Genomic DNA, 6174 nt, shown 5'->3' on the forward strand with positions numbered 1-6174 from the left:
ATCTGCGAAAGATTCAAAATCTCATTGCTGTAGCATTATATACTTGGAATTATTTAACCTTTTTAGATTCTCTTGCAGACTCACCTGTTAATTTGCATTTTTGAACTACTGAATCTTTAGCAAGGCCTTTGGTAAAGTATTGCCAAGCTCCAGATCCAACCTGAAAAGGCCCTACACCGCTGATCACCTGGGGTCGCGGTTACGCCGCCATGGAAGATCCTTCTACTTGACAAGCAGTGTGGGCTCCAGCGCACTGTGTTCGTCCGTATCATGGCATGGAATCAGGGCTTTCACAACCTGATTCCGGATTTCAATCTTCATCTGAACACGGAAGTCCGTCTTCCAAGGTCGACGCGCCTGCAACCCATCACTTGGGGCCAGGTTAAATCTACTACATATCAAGCTCAACAACAACTGCAACAGGCCTCATTACCTCAGACTCCTGAAAATCTTGTTGCTGCTGTTTTTGCTATTATTATTGCTAACTCTGTTACCATTTTATTTTGTATTTTCTTGTTTATGGTTAATGGTGTTTCTGCTCAAAATGACACTTCTGTGGTTCATCTTAACCCTAATTTGTGGGTTCATCATGCCCAATGCATGTTTATGACCCATGGCACAAATATTACTTTATACTATGAGCCCCCAATGGCATTTGGTCAAATTTCTTTTACCCCTAACTTGATCATGTCTTCTACATTTATTGTCTCACAACTACAATCTATTTCACACTCCTGGCTATTTTCTACACCCCCTATGCAATTGAATTCTGTCCGTTGGCGTTACTTGAAAGTTAGTCAATTTACAAGGGGTCTGTGTTTCTGTTGTCACGCTAAACACACTTGGCTTCATAAATGGTCTGATTATGATGCTGCTCAGCACATATTTAAAAAGCTAGGGAATTATAGTTATTGTTCTGACTACTATTGGTTGTCAGGTACCTTTAATTCTTCTTTGCATGGAATTAATATAGCTCCTGATATGTATCCTGACAATTTTCCTATTTTTAATGCCTCTGATCAATCTAATACAGGATCGATATGTGCTGGTTGGCAGCTTAAGGATCCTAATATGTGGTTCTTTTTTGATAAATATGCTACTAATGTTCATCCTCAGAATTATCAATGTGCAACTATAGGTTATTTTACTCTACCTGTTCAAATAGGTACACTCCCATCAACTCGACAGCGGCGTTCCTCTCTGGGGCCTACATGTAATGATGAAGTCATTATTGACACACAATTGTCTTCTGGTTCTACATTTGGCTGTGCATTGGCAGGGGCCATTACAGGAGTCCTTACTCTAGGCTCTTATCCTGGCATAATTGCTCAAGAAAACAGATGATCTATTCTTGGTCTCACCTGCAGACTTGAAAAATCCATCAATGCTACCACTGCTATTATTCGTGATTTGCAGCATGAAATAGAAGACTTAAATCAAGATGTCTTACAACAGCGTTTTGCCATAGACTATCCTTTAGCCCATAAAGGAGGGTTCTGTACATTAGTTGGACGCCGTGGATGTGCTGTGCATTTTCATTCTTTGAATAAAACTATTGAGGATGAGCTTGCCAATTTACAATCATACATTCAAAATAATATCCATGCTCATTACTCACCTTTTGAGTGGCTAACCAATTGGCTCCCTGATTGGTCTTGGCTCAGACAGTTTTTCTTTTATGCTATAATTATTATTATTGTACTAATTGCAACCTGTTGTTTTATTCAATGTATTCCAAATTTATTCACATTGTTTCATCCCGCTTCCCCCTCTCTTAACCCTCTGCAATTGTGATACATTTATAAATCTTTGAATCCTCCATTTAAAATAAAAAACGAGGATATGTAGAGTTGTAATTGCAGGAATGTTCCAATCTCGGATGGCAAACCTCAAATAAAGAATGTTTCCAAGCAAATACAACTCAGGCAAACAAAGTCACTAATCTATGGATAAAGGAGGATTAGAGAGGGGAAGTAAACATATGTTAGACTTTAACTAGAGATAATTAATTGTATGGATTACTGTACTAAACAGTAACGAAAGTTAAGCAGTAACCAAAGTTAACCAATGATGGAGGATAACTAAAAATGTATATAAATACAAGATCATCATAATTCAGTTGTTCATGATCAAACAACTCAACTGCCTCGTCATTACAACAATCAGTTTTGTCGATTTTTCCTAGACCTTTCAGACTATTATCTCATAAATTATACTGAATGGCCTCTCACTCCCAGTCATATAAAATAAAAATTTGTATGTGATTATTAAAGCTAACCTATAAATCACCAGACTCTTGTTGCCATCTTGACAAACTCTCATTGTGGATGAATTTTATAGCAAATTATAACAGCTGTTGGTTGAGCATATTTTCACCCACCCCAACCATCAATGATTTATTTTTTTTATTTTTGAAGTTTTATATCTGAAGGCTTCCAGTTAATTGCTGTGTGTTTTAATTGGAGACTGGTATGATAGTCCTTTGATCAGAGTTGTAAGCTTTGCTCAGATAAATCTTCTGGGTGTTTTTTGTAAGTCACTGGATTGCTTGGGGGCCTCCTCTCCTTTCAGGGATGTGTTAGAAGAAATCAGCCCAACTTCAGAGACAATAAGTATGTTACAGAATATAGCAGTGTTACAGTCCTCTGTTTCTTTGATTAAAATTCAATCGATAGCATGCATGCGATAATCACCTGACATCTCTGGGCTCATGTAAACACAAAGTGCAGCTCAGCAGCTTAGAGGGATTCATGTGGGGATTTTATTATGCATTGCCTACATACAGTGTAATCCTGCACAGAGTGGTGATTATAAAGAATCCCACACAATTCTGCTGGGATAAACTTGGGATATTGGCTCCATGGTGGTAATTGGAAAGACATCTGGCTAACTTTTAGTTCTACCCTCACACACCAAAAGAAAAGGAAAGAATATACAGGGGAAAATGTTATGTATCCCTAAAACTCTTAAATGAGTCAAAATTGACCAGAAAAAAATGTTAAAATGATATGTGAATTATTTGATTGGCTCTTTCTGGCAGTCCACACACTTGCATACAGATAAACACACATATCTACTGTTCAACTAATCTCTGAAACAAGATTGCCAATGTTAAGCAATGTAGTTTGCCAAGTATAAGCATAGTTAAGTTGGCACAAATTTGTCAATTCCACACTGCAGTAACTACCTGCATACTTACTAAATCAGGGTATTAGAACAAATTGAATAATATAAAAAAATTGCCTGCTCAAAGACCATTACATTATTCAGAATGATCCCAAAAGAACAGCAAGACATGAAAAATTAAGCATCCAATATAATCTGTATGTTATTGTTAGACAAGGGGTGCAACATTTCTTTTCTCGTTTCCTTCTAAACTAAATTTCTGGCAGATTATTTGCCTGATGAAAAATGCATCATTCATTTTTCTAAATACACATTTTCTGTGTTTTATATATATTTATGCTGACAAACTGCATCTAAATCCAGAATTGCCTCTTGTTATTTTATATAAGACATTTCAAAAAGTATTAGTCACAATCAGAACATATTTGCTTTTTTTAAAAAAATAAAAGCTTAAGTCTAAAAAATACCCCGTCATGCAAGCTAGATGAAATGAACAGACATAGAACTTCTTTGAATATACTATATTATAATTATATTAATAATTAGGCATCATTATATTAGTAATATATTTTCCTACCTCTAATTCCTTGCTTAAATTATTATATTCAAAAATACACCTATTCCAGAAATAGCTTTAGTAATACCTATTATAGTACTTCTAAAACTTAAAATTTACACTTTAGTAATGTAGTGCAAATATATCTGATACACTTTACTTGGCACCCTATATATTGTAACACTTAAAGGCAATAATAAAAATAAAAACAATACAATAAACTGCACCAGTGATTATAATGTTGTCCAACAACTATCTCAATATATCTTCCAAAATAGAAAAAGAAAGCCCAGTCTTTTATTGTTCCCATATATCCTCTGCTTTCTACAACTAAGTTGTAGTTTAATTTAAAGTCAGGAAGCAACCCCAGCCTTTAGCTGTTCTCCATTTTCACCTCCCCACCCCCTCACTGAGAGGAGCAGATTGATGTTTGATCTTTCTGGAACAGTTTTTGGTGATTGATGCAAGAGCGTTTTAGAAGGGCTGGTGACATCTCTTGTAATTACACCACTCAGATGTCAAGATTGCATTACCTCAAATTGCCTGGAATAATGTAAATTTATCAAACATCTGGTGAGTAGTTCCTCTTGGCTTTTACTTCAGACTCCTTTATCTAATAGATTAGGGACCAGAGGGGATTATATAGTTACACTTTGTCAGCTGTAGTCTCTCATGACCCTGCTTGACCAAAGTGGGGAGTGCAGGGTAGAACAGAGAAAAGGGATGTCTTTCCATTGCCTTGTTTGTTTTATCATTCCTTGCTGCCTCACACACGTACTGTATTCTCTGCAGTAGGAAGAGAGGAGGCATAATGTGATTTGAAAGCCCAGGATAGTTGAAGCAACAGGGTTTCAACTGAGCAACAGCAATCATGTCTGCTCAGTGAGGTAAAACATGCCCTGTTTGTATTCCAGACAGAGGTTTTCAATTATACTTGTTAAAGACCCAAGGATTAAAGAGCATAAAGATTCATTTCCTAAGGCACTATCTTGATGAATGCTTAATAATCGTCACCATAATAAATGAATAGCATTTTCTTGGCATTTATTCTTTTATTGTTAACAGTTCTAGTGCTGAATGGTAGGGAGGTGGACAGGGTTATTTTATAGACAAAGTAACAAGAGATAACTGCTCAGGATTTATTGTACATTCCTGAAACAATCAAACTATTTCAAAGACCGATTAGCTGGGAAATGCATTTCCATGTGTTTTATTAAATTTGTTTGTTTAGCTAGTAAACAGCTTTGTCAGGGTCCCCTACTAGGCTATACCTGTGGGTGTCCTCATTGCAATAGTTCCATCAGCTGGGTATTTCACAAAATAACAGTAGTTTTCTCATTATTTAGAATTTGGAAATTTAGAACAAGTGGACTAGAAAGAGGGAGCTCTCTGATATTGCTGCCCCATGAAAATAAATATGTTGTTCTAAAAAAAATGAAGTGTCAAGATAGCTTTGGGTTTCCAGACAAAAGAACTATATATTTTCTCTAATATATACTGCCCTATGCTTTGTTTGCATATATATTCACAAACACACATCCCTATTTATCTATTTATAACTCCCTTTTTATGAGAGAAGACGGCAAGGAAGTTACAGACAACAAAGAGAAAGCAGAATTGCTTAACTCATTCTTTGCATCGGTCTTCACGTAAAAAGAAACTATAGCTCAACCCGCTAAAAACATAACTATAAAAGACAGACCAGAAATAAAAGTTAAAATAAGCAAAAAAATAGTAACTTGGTGCTAATTAAACTCTGTGCCCAAAAATATGTAAGAGTTAGGAACTGGCCCATTTATAGGCTTCAATGTCTGAGACAAACATTCTTCCCCAATATAAATTAATGAATGACTCTAATAATCACTTCAAAGGAAATTTTAACTTAAGATATATGGATTCTTCCCCCTACCTAGTACTATGTCTGTTAAATCAAGAATAGGTAACTTGTAGCAGCTGATACTCTTTTTTTAAAATCATTCTGCCAATGTAGCTGATACTTCCTACAATTTTTAAGGGTGAAATAATTAAAAGCTAATAATATACGCCATAAGTTGAGAAGAGGAACTCATCAAATGAAAATCCACAACCTGCCTAAGTTTAACCAAGGTTTGCTATCCTAATTTCTGATTCCCAGGAATATTAACTGTGTCCCCTAGCATACAAAACTTTGAGGCTAATAGTGGAAAATAATTACTTTTCTTCTCTCTCTTTTTTTAAAAAGTGCTATATAATGTCACTATAGTAAACTTTCTGCATATCATAAATCCAATTCTGGTCTATTCATTGGTTTTTAAATGAAAAGCAAACAAATGAAAGAGTCCCCTCAGCTGGAAAAAAGCAGTAAGCATTCCAACTTGTCATCCCTAAATATTTTACACTAAAAGTCTCTCATTCATTAAGAATACGCTTTTATTTCTTGACATGAGGAAAATGAATCAGTAACAATATTCTAAAAAAATTATATTTACTGTAGATTTTGCATTGCTGCCAGG

The 6174-nt window shown here is 35.5% G+C and overlaps 1 pseudogene; it reads left to right on the forward strand.

The window, feature by feature from the left end:
• Window positions 1-299: 299 nt before the first annotated feature.
• Window positions 300-2093, forward strand: LOC148131399 (uncharacterized; annotated as a pseudogene).
• Window positions 2094-6174: the final 4081 nt, after the last annotated feature.

The sequence above is a fragment of the Notechis scutatus genome, chromosome 3, assembly GCF_049901735.1.
Source record: "Notechis scutatus isolate UNSWTSFEM ecotype Mainland chromosome 3, rNotScu1.2, whole genome shotgun sequence".
Taxonomy (NCBI): domain Eukaryota; kingdom Metazoa; phylum Chordata; class Lepidosauria; order Squamata; family Elapidae; genus Notechis; species Notechis scutatus.